The following is an 18,117-nucleotide window of genomic DNA, read 5'->3' on the forward strand; positions in this document are numbered from 1 at the left end:
TAGCTGTAACGGGAAAGGGTAGGGCCAGAGGGGCTACCACCCCTAAAAGATTTTTAATAAAGATGGTTTCAGTAGTGACATTCAATGGAAGTTGAATGCTTTCTACTCCCCTGACTACTATGCCTTGTAATCTAAAGTGTGGCCCTTGCTTATAATTGGAGGGGTTCCCAGGAGGCACTGTAATTTGAGCTCCAGTTGCCAATGAGAGCCATAAGAAAAGTTGTTTATGTGTGTCCCACGGATAATTAGAGAAGTATATGGGCAAGTGTCCCAGAGGAGGGCCACGCTCCAGGGATCTGCCAGGTCCCTAAGGCACAGGCCTTGGCAGAGGTCAGGGTACAGGATTCGGAGAGGTGACAGCTGCCCATCACTCCAGTCTCCTGAAGAGTCTGCAGCGCCTGAGCAAAAATTTCTAACGTGTGCTTGGGCGGTCTCGAGTTTACGTCATTAGGGACCCCCGATCTCCAGAGCTGCCAATACAGCGAGGTCTGTTAGTCATCTCATGAAGGATGGAGCTGTGTGATGGCACCACCCCTTGGTGGAGACCGGTAAGGGTCCCAGAAGTCCCTATATCCCTTAAGCGTCCTCTGCTGGGTTCCTGGCCAATGGGGCAGCGGGGCCCACGTGCGAGATTTGGGGCTTCAGAAAAATTATCTTTTTCATATCCAGCTACAACATGGATGCAGCCCCACGCCTGTTGGACTGTATCTGACGTTTCTTTGAATTGTAACAGCATGGCTTTATAATTAGGGGGAGCACCCTTCTCCCCCTTCCCTTGGACAAATTTTTTCTAGAAAAATTTGCCTTTCTATCATGGTATAGTTACACGTCTCTGTTTCTTGTTCATGCTGGTCATCCGATGTTTCGGTGCAATGGATGGTGACAGGGAACACCTGGAATGGGAGTTTTCCTCTTCCCTGACTCATATGCTGCCACTTCCTGTTTAGGGTGTCCCAGTCAGCCTGGGTGGGGTCAAGGGATGATTTGCAACAGCAGCAAGAAATGCAGCAACATAGGAGGCACTTACCTCAGCGGCATTTGCCCGTTCAGGGTACCATGATGCCCCTGGTAGAGCTGCCTCTATCATCGGTTAGGGCTGTGTGGGGAACTCTTGGATGTATGTTTAGGGTATAGGATGGTTTGGGGTAATAGTAAAGCTGTGTAGAGACTGTGTATGTGTGATCTGGGGAGAGATGAGGGGCATGAGTGACTTTGTGAGTGTACGGTTGGTGTAGCATGGTGTGGCTGGGTGGTGGACTGCTTCTGGGTGTTTTGAGGCTATGTGTGCAGGCATTTGAGAAGAGGTAGGGGTATGCATTTTAATGCTTTGTGTGTTGGATCTGTGTGTATTCAGAGTGCAGGGGTTATACACATGCTCATCCTGTAGGGTAAGAGTTCAGGGAGTGTATTTTTGATGCGGAGGAATTTGCAGAGATTGGGGTTGTCAGTGTAAATTGGGGCTGCCAGCTGTGTGTGTATCATCAGGGGATATGACAGAGGCTGTTTATAGTATCTCAAGAGGGAGATGGGTGTATGTTTGTACTGGGGGTGTGAGGTCATGATGTGTTCTGGGGGGAGTATTTAGGAGAAGGTTGGAAACATTGTGTCTCTCTGATGGTATTTTGTGTTTGTCTCAGCTTCTGAGGCATTGTACATACGCGGATGTTGACAGCTGTGTGGGGACTGTATGTGTTCTATTTGGATTTTGGGGGTTGTGTCTTATATTAAGAAGTATGTGAGTTTGGTTTGAATATATTTGGCTATTGTTGAAAGGTTTGTGTGTTTGCATTGAGGGGTTATATGGGGTTGGGTGGATTTTTGTGGGGTATGAGGATTTAGGTGTTTGATTATCAGGGGCCGTTGGGGGTGTGTTTTTGTATTCAAGACCGTGGCTGTGATTTTATTGGGGTTTGTAGTGCATGTATATTGGAGCAGGAGGGTTCTGGGCACACAGTCAGGCATCTGCTTATACGTAGGGAGTTTGTGTGTTTGAGGATGTTTGGAGCTCTGTGGGGCTGTGTGATGGTGGCACGGGCGACTGTGGGCAGGTGGAGTGTGTGTTGGGCTGGAAGGGAAACTCGAGGGCCTGTTGGGGACTGTGAGGCGCCCATGTGAACTCCCACGTGGACTGACCTTTGTTCCTTCTGATCTTCTATGGCTTGTACGCATCCTGATCTTCTGTGGCAGCTACTCCCCTGGAATGGTCAGTGATACTCTGCTCATTCTTAGCCAGATGAGTCAGGAAATGTCACTTCCTCTGGCAGCTGGGTGTGCCTCTTGGAAGTGAGTGGTCCTGGGTCCAGGGTGCAGGACTGGTGGACAGATGCAGAGTGAAGCTGATTCCTCCATGAGCCCTCTCCTCAGTGAGGTGGCCAGGAGGTCAGGGCTGTATCTCCAGAAGGTCAGACATGGCCAGTGCTCTCTAGAATGTGCTGGAGAGGCCAACTCGTTGAATGCACCCTGCCAGGACATAAACAGACCCCGAGGACAATTCCTAAGGGAGAAGTCTATACCTGCCCCTCTTCCACTTTCTCCTTTGGATGGCCTCTACCACAAGGTAAAAGCTAAGCCCCCTCACACGGCCTTTCTTGGCCTGGTCTTACTGACCGGCCAGTCTCTCCCCACATCCTGGCTCACTATGGGCCCTCTGGTGATACCAGCAAGAGGGCCCCCTGCATGTCAGTTCTCACCTCCTTCCCTTGGCCCATGCTGCCCTTGCTGTTTGTCCTGCTCTTACTCCCCCAAGGCTGTTAAGTCACCCTGTCCAGGTGGGAGGGATCCATTGGAAATGCACATTTGAGTAATTACTGCATCACCTGAGTCTCCAGCATGTGCCAGGCACTATGACGCTTGCCAAATCCATAAAAACCCCACAAAGCGGATATGCTATTAGTTGCACTTTGCAGGTGATGATGCTGAGGTTCAGAGGTGAGCAACCATGACCAAGTACCCTGTATGTACCAGAATATCAATCAGACTGGTCAACGTATCCAATAAAGCCAAACATTGGTCTGATCAGGACACCTAGATGCAAGGCTGTAAAGGCGCAAAATATGTCCCAGCACGAGAAAGAGCAGTGCCAAGTACCCCAGCAGAGAAGCAGTGTTCATATCTTGCTTTCTTAATTGAAATAACTGCACATCAACCCACAACTTCCTACTCTGTTAATAGGAGAAAAATACCAATGTGCGTTGTCCTGTAAAACTACCTTAAAAGAATATGTATGATCCCGAATGCTTTAGTAATGACCCCAAATCATCATCATGAAGTTGGGATACTTCTTAAAACACTGCAAGTCTTACACACTGGCATATAGAATCTGTAAAGTCAGTTCTTTGGGTAATGATGGTAGACAGAAGTGGCCCAGAAGGACAGAAGACAGAAAATAGAGCAGAAACTATTTGTCCAGAGGTGACCATGGGTCATAGCCAAGGTTCAAGCATTACGAGGGAGGTGGTGAAAATAGTAATGGGCATAGAGTGTAATAAGTCAAGGATATCTAATGTAGTTTCTAATGAATGTTTGTGAAAGACATATAACTAAAAAGATAATAGGCTGGGAGGTGAAATAATACAAAACATTTGATATATTTTTTACAAGGATAAAAGAAGATAGAAATGAACATTAAAGAAGTAGGTCTTTAGAAATAGAAAATAGAAAAACTATAAGATGGTTAATAACCTCACAACATGATGAGGCAACTTAGATTTATTTTGTTTAAATAAATTGGTAGACTATATTTACAGTATTTTTAAGTTTAAAGAGAATTTTTGAGCAGAGTATAGAGTTCCCATACACCCCCTCACATCTATTCCCCAAACCACAGTTTCCCGTATTATTAACATCTTGCATTAGTGTGGGGCATTTTTTTACAATTGATGAGCCAATGTTCATACATTATTATTAACTAATATCCATAGTTTACATTACAGTTTACTCTGTTGTATATCCTATGGGTTTTGACGAATGTATGACAAGCATTGACCATTACAGTATCATACAGAATAGGTTAAGTGCCCTACGTTTTCCAGGATGTCATATAGCCGAAATCATACAGTATGTATCCATTTCAGGTTGGCATCTTTCATTTAGCAATATGCGTTTAGGGTTCCTCCATGTCTCTTCCATTTAGTACTCTTATAGCTCAAGGTGCCATAACATAATACTATAGGCTTAGTGACTTTAACAACTCACAGTTCTAGAGGCTTGGAAGTCTAAGCTCATGGTGCTGGCCAATTCAGTGCCTGGTGAGGGCTCTCTTGCTGGCTTGCAGACAACTGTCTTTTCACTGTGTCCTCACATGTTGGAGAGAGACAGAAAACATTCTCTGGTTTCTTCTTATAGGGGCACTAATAGAGCCTAATCCTCAAGACATCATTTAATCTAATTACCTGCCAAAGGCCCCATCTCCAAATACCATCACTTTGTTAGAGCTTGAATGTATGAATTTTGGGGGGACAGAATTCAGTTGACAGTCTCATTCTTCTAACAGTATAAAATATGACTAATAAAGAAAGCTCATCATTAAATTATCTCTTTTCTAGCAATACATAGATATTTACTTGCTTTTTTAAACCATTTCTATTTTTTATTTTTACATCTTTATTGGAAAATAATTGCTTTACAATGGTGTGTTAGTCTCTGATTTATAACAAAGCGAATCAGTCATACATGTACATATGTTCCCATATCTCTTCCCTCTTGCATCTCCCTCCCTCCCACCCTCCCTATCCCACCCCTCTAGGTGGTCACAAAGCACCGAGCTGATCTCCCTGTGCCATGTGGCTGCTTCCCACTAGCTAGCGACCTTATATTTGGTTGTGTATCACAGCTTACCCTTCCCCCTCCCCATATCCTCAAATCCATTCTCTAGTAGGTCTGTGTCTTTTTTTTTTTTTTTCGGTACGCGGGCCTCTCACTGTTGTGGCCTCTCCCGTTGCGGAGCACAGGCTCTGGACGCGCAGGCTCAGAGGCCATGGCTCACGGGCCCAGCCACTCCGCGGCATGTGGGATCTTCCTAGACCGGGGCACGAACCCGTGTCCCCTGCATCGGCAGGCAGACTCTCAACCACTACTTGCTTCCACTACTCGAAAGAAGCACTTGTCTTTGCATTGGCAATGGAGTCACTAGTACATTCAAGCTCAAAACCTCATTCCAGAGTCCCATCTTGAGCATCTTTTTCCTGGGATTACTCATGCAGGACAGGAAATCTGCTTCAGGAAGTTTAGAAAGTAGTTTTTAATAAAAGGAGCTTGTTTCAAAAGTTATAAAAGCTGGAGTCAAATGAAATAGGAAGGCAACCTAGAGTTTGGAAAGACTGAATCCCCTAAGCAGAACTGTAATGAATGTAGAGACTGCTGGTGGGTGCTGGGAACATGGAGGGAGAAGCCCTTGAGCAGGAGGAATTGGACGCATGAGGGAGACGAAGCCTCAGTTGTATGTACAACTCAAAGAAAGAGGTCGTTCTGGGTTCTCCCCTATCCCCTTCTTCCAAACTCTCACCAGTCCTTCCTTTACTCAAAATTAACTGGAAGCTAGTTGTCAGTGAATCCTGGGAAACCGAGATTTCAGGAGTCAGTCCTCTAAAATAAAAATCAGAGCTGGAAAAAGAGAAATAGTCTTTAAAAATTATTAACACAAATATGCCATCCCTTTTCAATAACTTCTCACATTCCAGTTCACTTGTTCAAATACCCCACCACTATGATAGTACTTTGAAGCAGGTCTGTTTACTCCCTTGCTCTCTCCTGATACTGCCTTTGTATCTCTCCTTACTCTCTTACATTCCGATGTCCATTATCTAATAGTGTGTTTGTCCCTACCCCGTTCCAGTGTCTTTTAATTATGCTGGACCAACCCAAACCATTGCTTTCTCTTTTCTTGATCTCCAGCTTTCAAAGTCTTCCCAAGTAAAGTGTATAATAGTTTAGATTGTTTCCTTTATAAATTCATGATCACTAACCTAAAAGATCCTTTAATATTGCCCTTTAATTCTGCTACATTAATCTGGACCCATCATTTCCCACTCTCTACAGTGCGTTCTCTCTCTCTGCACTATTCTTTTTTTTTAAACATCTTTATTGGAGTGTAATTGCTTTACAATGTTGTGTTAGTTTCTGCTGTATAACAAAGTGATTCAGCTATTGCACTGTTCTTAAATGGCCATGTCCCCACCATTTGCTATAATAGCGGGAGAGGCCACAACAGTGAGAGGCCCACATACCACAAAAAGAAAAAAAAAAAAGAAGAAGGAGGTTCTACCATTGTGGCAACAGGGATGAGCCTGGAGGACAATACGCTGAGTAAATAAGCCAGTCACAGAAGGACAAATACTGCATAATTCCATTTATATGAGGTATCTAAAATAATCAGACTTCCTGGAAGCAGAGAATAGAATGTTGGTTGCCAGGGGCTGGGGAAAGGGAGAAATGGGGAGCTGTTGTTCAACAGGTATGAATTTTCAGCTATACGAGATGAATAAATTCGATAAATCTGCTGTACAAAGAGTGTCTGTAGTTAACAATAGTATTAAGCACTTAAAATTAGTTAAGAGGGTCGATTTCATGTTAAGTGTTCTTACCACACACAGAAAAAATGGGACACAAGGAAGCTTTTGGAGGGGACAGATATGTCTATTACCTTGATTGTGTTAATTGTCTCATGGGTTTATGCATATGTCCAAACTCATCAAATAGTGTACATTAAACATGTGCCATTTTTTGTGCATCAGTTGTACCTCCATAAAGCTGTTTATAAATGTTTATCTATATTTGATATCTTCACTTTATTACTTCCTTCTCATGCTTCAACCCACTCCCAAATTACTCCAATAAAAAGTTACTTCATAACTTATTTCCAAATCCATGGATGCGATGTGAAAATTTTATCTCCCAGTTACTTGACCTGTAAGTAGGATTAGCTTCTGTCTTTGAGACTTGGTTTTCCTTGACCCAAAAACTCCTCTGGTTTTCCTCTAATCTCTGTGGCAGTTCATTCTCTATCTTCTTTGCAGGTACATATCCTTCTCCTCAGACATTAAATGTTGAAATTCTTCAAAATTCGGTTCTAGGCCATTATGTCCTCTCACTCTAGAACTCGTAATATGATTTCACAGAAACACACAGCTTCAGTTACCAACTCCATAAAGTTTGGACATTTGTGTACCTGAGACCTCTAATCTGAATTCTGTAAATCCAGTTGCCTATTTAACATCTAAATCTGTTCATTAAAAATATACATAAAGGGCCTCCCTGGTGGCGCAAGTGGTTAAGAGTCCGCCTGCCGATGCAGGGGATGCGGGTTCGTGCCCCGGTCTGGGAGGATCCCATATGCCGCGGAGCGGCTGGGCCCGTGAGCCATGGCCGCTGGGCCTGCGCATCCGGAGCCTGTGCTCCGCAACGGGAGAGGCCACATCAGTGAGAGGCCCACATACCGCAAAAAGGAAAAAAAAAAAAAATATATATATATATATATATATATATACATAAAGCTAAATACTCATGGTCTCCCTAAACTGCCGAATCTCTCCTCCTTCATTTTCATTTGTCTTAGCGTGTAGTGACACCATTCACCCAGTTGTATAAACCAGGCACCTAACAATAATCCTTGAGTTCAACCTCTCACATCAGCCACTATATCCTATCCATTATCAGTCTTATCCATTTCACCTCCTAGATACTTCCTTAATCTATCTAATGTTCTCTATCTACTCATCATTGTAAGTGGTAAATTAATGCATGAATATAAATTTCCCTGATTGCTTTGCTTGGTACCTATAGTTTTTATGGCATAAAAATTTATATAAAAAAACCCCGTTCACCTTCCCAATATCTTCCCTTCTGTTCCTCCATCCTCCTGTCCCCATGTCAAGCAAGTATACAGGACTCCCTAGAAACCTCTTCCTCAGGAAATATGCCATTTCTAAGCATCCAGGTGTGAAGGAGGAGATTACAAGGCAGTTGGAGGATTAAAAGCCAGTGAGTACAACAAGCACTGCCTGACACTACCTTGTTACTGGATAGAGCCTTGGAGCTGCACCAACTCATTAGAGGGATGTAGTTGAGAGAGATATAGGGAAGGCATATAATACGCATGGTGTATCTATCTCATGAAATATTTCAGCATCCCAAACATTATACAGGACCATTTATAAATGGGACATGAAGGTACGGGTGTCCCGGTCTCAGAAGACCAGAAGGACCTCCACAACACTTTCATGTTACAGGGTTTTTATACCACTGTGGTTGTATAAGGTACATCTAATAATGGCTGAGTCTAAATTCTCTACCTGCTCAGTTATTTAAAGAATTAAATTCATTTAAATCAAGGGAAGAAACAGTAGGTTTATAGCAGCTCATAACTGCTTGCTTTTTAAAAAATTTTTATTTATTATTTTTGGCTGTGTGTTGGGTCTTCGTTGCTGCACGTGAGCTTTCTCTAGTTGCGGAGAGTGGGGGCTACTCTTCGTTGCAGTGTGCGGGCTTCTCATTGCGGTGGCTTCTCGTTGCGGAGCATGGGCTCTAGGTGCGCAGGCTTCAGTAGTTGTGGCGCATGGGCTCTAGAGCGCAGGCTCAATAGTTGTGGCACACGGACTCTAGATTGCAGGCTCAGTAGTTGTGGCGCATGGGCTTAGTTGCTACGCGGCATGTGGGATCTTCCGGAACCAGGGCTGGAACCCGTGTCCCCTGCATTGGCAGGTGGATTCTTAACCACTGCGCCACCAGGGAAGCCCCTTAACTGCTTACTTTATGTAGAAAAGCTGTCACCAGTATATGGCAAGAACTTTCCTTGTATAATTTTCACTAACTGGTATAATACACCTTCTACAAGAAAACTGAAAAAGAATGAATTAGGGAGCAAAACATTTTTATCCTTTGAGCCATTCTGTTTTTAAGGGTTCTTGTAAGTTCCGATGTTTTATCTCTGGGAGAAAGAAAAAAAATTTTTTAATTGGAAATTTAGAGATTTTTTTTTTAAACCTAAAATGAAAGATCTTGGTAGTAATTGAGTGTATAGTATTGTGTCATATGCTTTATCATTCAATTTATAGAACTAATTGCCCATGGGTTCCTATGATAAGGGAGGAAAAATAACGGTTTTAGTCCCATTATAGATATTGCATGATAAAAGGGGAATGATGACCATCTCCATTTCCAAAGGGAGAACAGGAATTCAAAACATGCTATGCCATAAAACGTTTAATTCAGCATTTTAAAATATTTTGAGCATTTTGAACTCAGTGTTTCTGTAGCTTCTAAAAAAGTATAATGTATATACATAATTTCCACACATTTAAAATGAGTTGTTAAATTGTTAAGACCTGACTTCTTTCTCACAATTAAGGTATGGTAGTCAGACCTGAGAATAGCCTCCAGAGGGCGACCAAGTTTCATCCCTGCAAACAACTGCATCAAAATTTAACATTGCTTCCAACAAAAGCAAGGACTTTCTAAAGTTAAAACTGGAAAAGCCAGTGATAATAGTTAATCCTTGAAAAAATACCATGACCCAAAGTCTGAATAGCTCTGCAAATATTGGTTGTTTAAGAAGGAGACCACCGATAATTTGATGGTTTAGGAGAGCAAGGGCCTTTGAATCTAGACAAATCTCACAAAGCTACTAGATCAGCAGAACTTGTCATCAGTTCACGCATGCTCTAGTTTTCCTGCTCACTGAAGTCTACCTATTCTAAGCACCTTGTACTAGCAGGGTTTGGCTCTTGCATTTCAACAGACGTAAGGCCTTAAACTCAAGGGTCAGCTCTACAATTGGTTGATATATTACTTTGTAAACAGAGTTTCATCTACGGAATGGGATAAATATCTTCCTTATGTCTCATTGTTTTGTGAGTATTAAATTAGATAAATATATGAAAACACTTGACACAATGACTGGTAGGTCAACTTACTTTCTGCCCATTTCTTTTGCCCTTTCTTTTTTTCTCCTTAAATTGAGAAAGATAGGATCTTATTATGTCATTCACTTCAATGTTTTAGTGCTATATCACTCTTCCGTTACTTTTCCCCAAAGTATATTTTTAAAAATCTCACAGAAATAAAGTAGTGATTAAGTTTAAAAAATGATTTCTCAATCCCTAGACAGAAGTATATCTAATAAAAGTAGGTTTGTTAATCCTTGACTGATAATGACTAGAAAATAAAGAAGTATTTCTAATTGGGCAATCCATCCAATTGGCTCTCACCGTGTACCAATGGATTATTTTTTTTCTACGCTACAACACAGAGAACATTAGTTGAGTTTACCTCGTAACTGCCCTTTCTCATTATTCCTGACCTGTATCTAACTAGCAGACAATTACTTTTGATTCTTCTGATAAAGTTTCTAAAGCATTGCTTTTCTTTACTCCTATAGATCATGCCTTTATAAAATAACCTTCCTGAAGGTAATGCTAATTTTAACTACTGATCAAGATGGCCTTAATGTTTCCCTCAGTTTGGCTAAACTTCAGACAGGTTTTTTCTTTACCATAGGCCCTTAACCTCCCTTTTCTGAAAACATTTACTTTAAGAAACTTGAAATTGTAAATTCTTTCTCTGCCCCTTTGAGATGTAAATTTTCTCCTAGTCACTTGATAATTTTCCAACCCAGAAATGTCTTTCTCAAGGACCTGGGAGTCAGCTCTTTGAAATATAACCTTCAAGAAAGGTACTGCCCCTAGTTCCCAGTCTCTGTGGGGAGTATAGGAGCCTAACTTTGATAAGAGCCAAAGCAAACAGAGATGGTCTAATTATATTGACCAACCTCTTCCCCAGCATCCTCTACTATTTTTCCTACAGCTCATCCTGGCATCTAAAAACTTCCGTGCCTTTTGTTTCAGCAGAACGGAGTTCAGTCTCTCTCCCCTATTACAGAATCATCTTGAGTAAAGTACTCCTTGCCTGTTTAACCATCTGGTGCAATTTTTCTTTGACATCACTCCATCACATACTCCAAACTGCCTACCACTTTCAGATTAATCTTATAAAACTTTGTATATGTGCTGCTGAAGTGAGCACAATCTTTATAGAACTTTGACTCACTCCCTATTTCCTGTGGCATGAAGCCCACCATTCAAACTTCTCCACAGTCTTATACCTTCCAAACTCATTAGTGTTATCTTCCAATTCCTGAATTCTCTCCTCCAATAATATTAGTACATTTTCTTCCTAAACGTGGCTAATATTTCCCCATTTTGAGATTTCATGTCTATTCTAATTTTTTTAATACTTGGAAATTTTATTATACTGTATTTGCCTATAACAAATAAAATAGAAATTGTTTCAAATCTTAGCAAATAAATTTAGTACAGGGTATTAAGAACACCAGTGATGAAACTTCTGAGAAGTAAAGAAGGGCCACCTAGATAATGGAGTGATTAGTAGGAACAGGAATTTACTTTTACCCCTATGCTGGAAAGGCAAAGTTAAGGAGAGGGTTGTAAAGGAGTCCAGGGCCAGGTTAAATGATCATCAATGGCAGACCATACCAGTTCTGTCTCATTGGAGTTGGAGCCGTGGAAGTTACACAGTTGCTGCTGGAGAATCTTCACAAAGTAGAGGAAGAAAGGGAGAAATCTCGTAGCTTATCCCTAAACTCCCATATACCATCAGTTGCTTCTTTTTGGCTGTGCCTGATCAGAAGTAAGCTGCCTGTATGAGTCTGCTATCATGTGATACAAAACAGATTCAAGAAGGAACAATGACTACATTCAAGAAAAAGGAGTCCAAAACTAGTATTTTTGCTTGAATGTTGCGCAACAGTCTGTTTTCTGTATTTTTTCTAACTTTATTGAGATGTAATTGACATACGGCATTGTGTAAGTTTAAGGTGTACAACTTGTTGGTATGTTACATGTTGTGAAATGATTACCACAGCAGAGCTAGTTAACACAACTCCATTACCTCACATAAATACCATTTCTTTTTTTCCATGAGAACATTTAAGATCTACTCTCTTAGCAACTTTAAAGTATATAATACAGTTCTGTTAACTGCAATCACCATGCTGTAGATTAGATTCCCAGAAATTCATCTGCTAACTGGATATTTTACCCTTTGGTCAACATCTCCCCATTTCCCCCAACCCCAACCCCTGGCAACAACCATTCTATTCTCTGTTTCTCTGGGTTTGGCTGTTTTAGAGTCTACAATTTAGTTATATCATACAGTATTTATTTTTCTCTCTCTCACTTATTTCACTCATCATAATGCCCCAAGGATCCATAAATGTTGCAAGTGGCAGGATTTTCTTCTTTTTCATGGCTGAATAATATTCCATCTATGTACATACCACATCTTCTATATCCATTTATCCATGTATGGACACTTTGGTTGTTTCCATTTCTTGGCAATTGTGAATAATGCTGCAATGAACGTGCAAGTGCAGATATCTCTTTGAAATAGTGATTTCATTTTCTTTGGATATATATATACCCAAAGCAGGATTGCTAATATGTGCTAGTTTTCTTTTTAATTTTTTGAGGAGACTCCATATTGTTTACCATAGCGGCTGTACCAATTTACACGCCCACCAACAGTGCACAAGGGTTTCCTTTTCTGCATCCTTGTCAACATTTGTTACCTCTTAGTCTCTTTGAGGTGATATCTTGTTGTAGTTTTGATTTGCATTTCCCTGGTGATTAGTGATGTAGATCATCTTTTCATGAACCTGTTTGTGATTTGGATGTCTTCATTGGAAAAAATTTTATTCAGTTCTTCTGCCCAAGTTTTAATTGAATTGTTTGGAAATCTATCTATATCTATATCTATATCTATATCTATATCTATATATCTATATATATATCTATATATATATATATAGCCATTGTATGAGTTCCTTATATATTTTGGATATTAACACCTTATCACATACATGATTTGCAAATATTTTCTCCCATTCTGTAGCTTGCCCTTTCATTTTGTTGATTGTTTATTTTTCTGTGTAGAAGCTTTTTAGGTTGATGCCGTTATATAACAAGTTGTATAACAAGTTGTATATAACAGGTTATATAACAAGTTGTATTTCTCTTGGTGATTTTAAGATTCCCTTGTTATCTTTAACGTTGACATTTTAATTTTGATATTTCTTGGTATGGATCTCTTTAGGTTGATCTGCTTTGGAGCTCTCTGGGCTTCCTGTATCTGGATGTCTGTTTCTTTCCCCAGGTTAGGAAAAGTTTTCAGATATTATTTCTACGAATGTTTTCTGCCCCCTTTTCTCTTCTCCTTCTGGAGTCCCTATAAGGTGAATGTTATTCCATTTGATGTGCCATAAATCCCTTAAGCTATATTCATTATTTTCATTCTTTTTTCTTCCTTATTCTCTGATTGGATGAGTTCCTCTGACCTGTCTTTGAGTTCACCTATTCTTTCTTGTGCTTCATCTACTATATTTCTAAGTTGAGTTATTGCATTCTCCAGCTCTGTGACTTCTATTTGGACCTTTCTTATATCTTCTGTTTCTTCGTTGAAGTTCTCACTGTTTTCATCCATTTTCTTCTGAGTTCAGTGAGCATTTTTATGACCATAACTTTGAACTCTTTATCAAGTAAATTACTTATGTTCATTTCATTAAGATTTTTTCCTGAGGTTTTATTTTGTTCTTTTTTTGGAGTATAGTCCTCTCTTTCTTCATTTTGCTTGACTCTCTGTGTTGGTTTCTATGCATTAAGTGAAATAGCCACATCTCCCAGTCTTGAAGAGCTGTGTGACAGATGAACCTTGTCATTTAACCCTGTCTACTCTTGGTTGCCTTTCAAACCTTTGTGATTGTCTAAGCAGTTTATTTTTAATAGACATGGCACACCATCCCAGCAGTTGAGGGTGTGCCAAGACAAATAAGCATCCCAAAGGGGAGGATCTCAGGCAGCACCTAGATTCAGGTTGATAGGAAGCCAGAAAATTTGGTAACAGCTTTTAAAGAATGCAAACATATTCAGTCTTGTGAGATTGCAAGTGTAAGCCCTGCTGGGCCCCAGAAGCAAGCAACCTGAAGGTGTTCCCTGGGGAGCAGTCACAAGAAAACAGTGCTTCAGATAAGTGTACAAGCTCCATTCTGGGAGATACCAGTGAACTGTAGTAAGGCACAGTGAGGGTGGAAAGATGGTACCCCCAGGCTACCTTCCCTGAGAGCACATCCGTAGCCTCTAGACGTGTGCTGAACCTGAAGCCTGCTCTTAAGTCTTGTCCCTACTAGCAAATAGGCCTTTTTCATGTAAAGGCTGGGGCTGTGTCTCAGTCTAATTTGTAATGGTACATCCTGGGGTGGTATCCTGCAAAGAACTGTCTCTCCAATTGTTACAGTCCCATGGGACCCAGAAAAGAAATCCCTGCTGGCCTCCAGAGCCAGGTGATCAAGGAGCATCCCCTGAGTGGAGGCCACAAAAACGGGATCTCCCGTCTTGGAGATTCTGGCTCTCTGGAGCACATCAGAAGGAAAGTGTGAAGATGATGCTTACTGGCTGGAGTGAGGCGGTGGGAAGAGTGCAAAGATGACACCATTTGAATAAAGGGAAAGAGGGAAAAGAAAAAAAGAAAAAGAAGAAGGAAAAAATATATACATAGCAAGACAGAGGAAGAGCAGGGAAGAAGGAGCCAGATGGCTGGAGCACAAAGTTGTCACCTGCAGGAAAGGAAAAAGGGGAAAAAAGATGGCACCTTTCAGTTTTATCAAGGCAGAGAGAGCGCAGGAAGATGGCACCCGCCAGCCTCTGTCCCTGGGGAGTATTCCAGCAGGCCCCTGTTTCTCAGATTAATGCTTTAAAATTGGGAAGTGAATCTCTTTCACAAAAAGTCAGAGTGCTTTTCAAAGGGCTGCTTCTGCACTTGGCCCTCGGGCAGGTGAGTCTGTGCACAGGCCCTTTAAGAGCTGTTCCTCAGTTCACCACAGTCCTGTGGGTCTCATGGGATGTGCCTTGTTGGTCTTCAAAGTCACATGTTTTGGCGGTCTATCTCTCAGGTGCCAGCCTTAAAATTTGGAGTGCCCAATGTGGGGTCCAAACCCTTCACCTCTCAGGAAGAAGCTCCAGGTTTTGAGTTCCTTCCTAATTGTGTGTCTCCACACCAAGGATGGGGTTTATGGCAAAATTGTGTCTCAGCCTTTCCTACCTGTTCTGATGTGGTTTCCCTCTGGTTTTCCTGCTGTGAAGGGGTTGCTCCACCATCTTTTAGTTTTCTTCAGAGGAAATTTTTCCATATGTAGCTGTAGATTTGGTGTGTTTGTGGGAGGAGGTGGGTTCAGGATCTTCGTCTGTTGCCATCTTGAACTGGAACCTATTTAATATGTTTTAAATTTTGGTTTTCAATCGTTCAGTTTGTTACTAGTATATGGAAATATGATCAATGTTGTGTATTAATGTTTATGTATTGATTTTATATTCTGAGATCCTGCTAAAGCAAGTTATTATAATTTATTATGAGTCTACTTATACATTCCTTGGAATTTTCTATGTAGACAATTATGTCATCTGTAAATAATGACAGTTATATTTCTTCTTTTCTAATATGTATGCCTCTTTTTTTCCTTTTCTTGCTGTACTACACTAACTAGAATCTAAAGTGCTAAGTTGAAAACTAAGATAAGAGTGGACATTCTAACCTTGTTTTTGAACTCAGGGAAAAGCATTCATTCTTTCACCATTTCATGTGATGTTAGAAGTAGGTTTTTTGTAGATGTTCTTTATTAGGTTGAGGTAGTGACCTTCTATTCCTAGTTTTCTGAGCATTTTTAATGTGAAGGGGTGTTGAATCTCGTTAAATGCCTGTTCTGTATTAATTGGTGTGACAGTATGTGTTTCTTCTTTAGACTCAATATGGTAGATTACATTGATGATTTTTTACCATTGAACAAGGCTTGCATCCCTGGAATAAATTCCACTTGGTCATAGTCTATTATTCATGTGGATTCTGATGGTAGGTATTCTTGTGGATTTCTTCTAGTAGGGTAAATTATGGTTCCTCAAAAACGTCCGTGTTTAACCCCTCCTATAACAATATGTGAATGTTACCTTGTATGGAAAAATGGACTTTGCAGCTGTGACTAAGTAAAAAATCTTGAGATGAAGAGATGATCATAAATTTTTGGGGTGGGCTATATATAAACACAAAGAGCTGTATAGGAGGGCCACAGGAAGAGTCAGAGTTGGAGAGACCATGTGATGAGGGAAGCAGAGATTAAAGTGATGCACTTTGAAGATGGAAGAAGGGACTAATTCCAAGGAATGCAGGCAGCTTCTAGAAGACAGAAAGGGAAAGGAAACAGATTCTCCTGTAGGGCTTCAAAAGGAACAAGCCCTGAGACACCTTGACTACTATCAGACTACTAAGCTGCAAAAACTTTCTTTCACAAAGGGTCAGGGAGGGCTGGGAGCACATATGTGCTGCCCACCTGGACAGAGAAGGACCTGTGAGGCTGACCTACAGATTCTGTGGAGGTGGAGAGACATGAGCCCCTTTCTTCTCCAGGCTCTTTGCAGGGTCCAGCAGAGAGTCAGGCCACCTGTGAAAGCCTGCGGCCCCAGTATTGCATGCTGGTGGTGTAGGGGTCATGTTCAGGGAGTCTCTGTTGTCCTAACACCTGCCTGGGTCCTGGGGAAGGAATCAGAATTCAGAAGCAGGAGAAGAGCCTTTGGCCAGCAGGGAAGGGGGGTGAGGCCCAGGGCAGGTCCATAAAAGATCAGAGCATCTCAGTGCTTTAGGAGGAAGGGGCTTCAGAGGTGGGCCAGCACAGGCTGTGACAGAGGCTAAGCAGACTGGGAGGGGAGGCACTTCTGGGAGACAGCAGGGGTCTACTCCCTGCCCCTCGTTGTTTGCTCCTCTCACTCTAATGAGCGGGTCATTTCCCCTGCTCTGATGATTCGAAGTCTCTGCCGGCACCCACAGGACGGTGACTGAGGCCTCCACACTCCTCAGCATGGATCCCAGCTCCCACTCAGATCTGGGGCCACAGACACCTCTCCCACCCCCTGCTGCCCCTGTGAGCAAGCTGTTCTTGTAAAACGTGGTCATAGTTTGTTAGGAGGATCTGTTTTCTATGGGGATACAAACCAGTGTTGATACCAATACACACACATGTCCAACCATGGGTGGAAAGGGAAGGGACAGTAGTTCTGGGGTGTCTTTGCAGACCCGTAGGCCCCTAACGCCAGTCCCCACAGCCACAGCCAGATGGGTCCTCCTCCCTCAGTTGAACGAGATGCTGCTGCACAGAAATCCCACAAGTTCCACAAAGGGGCCCAACTGTCCTTTCCCTTATACACACCTTTAACGGGTGCCCCATGAATTTCCCCACACCCATTCCCCTTGTAGCACCCTCATTAGGATTAAGAGGTAGCGGCCTCCACCACTCTCCACATTGCAATAATCCCAGTGGGACTAGAGGATGCTCCCGCTACGATGAGGCAGACAGTCCTGTCCCCATGGCCAAGATTTTTCCTCTCTGGTCAGGCCACCCACACAGGAAACCCTGGATGAGCGGAGGGTCATCCCAGCGCCGTCGCCTGGCCACTTCAGGGAAGCAGAGAGAAGCTCCATAATGACAAGGGCTGTCTCCAGGCTCCATCCTAGAAACTGGTGAGTGTCCAGAGGGCGGAAAGGCACAAAAGCAGCTCTGCCTCCCCAGAAGGTTCAGGGATGCAGCAGATGGTACAGGTGCCCCAGAAGGGCCCTAGCCAAGCAGGCGTTAGAGAAGGGCATGATGAGGGGGTCCCTGGGGCAAGTGAGAGCTGTGCGTTCCCAGGAGCAGCCTGAGGAGTCCTTGTCTATGTGGAGGAAAGGGGTGGCCACCTGTAGATCCAGAGCTCCTGTGACCTCCCTCATCCTTCCTTCCTCTCAGGATCGCTCTCTGTGGAGCAGCTCAACACCAACAAGATGACAGTGGCCTGAGAGCATTTCCCACGAAAACGATCTTTGTTCACAATTTACATACATCACTCCAAAGGTCCTCCTCCCACCCACACCTGGCCACACCCACCTCCCCCACCTCCCTAACCCCCCACAATCCCGCTCCCCCTCCCCACCCTGGTGGTCCTGCCCACCCTCCCTTCCCCCCACATCATCCAGGATCAGCACTGGGAGGAGGAGGAGCCCTAGGCTCCCCTGGAGGGCTGGCCCAGCTGTTCC

The sequence above is a fragment of the Mesoplodon densirostris genome, chromosome 2 (assembly GCF_025265405.1).
Source record: "Mesoplodon densirostris isolate mMesDen1 chromosome 2, mMesDen1 primary haplotype, whole genome shotgun sequence".
Lineage (NCBI taxonomy): Eukaryota > Metazoa > Chordata > Mammalia > Artiodactyla > Ziphiidae > Mesoplodon > Mesoplodon densirostris.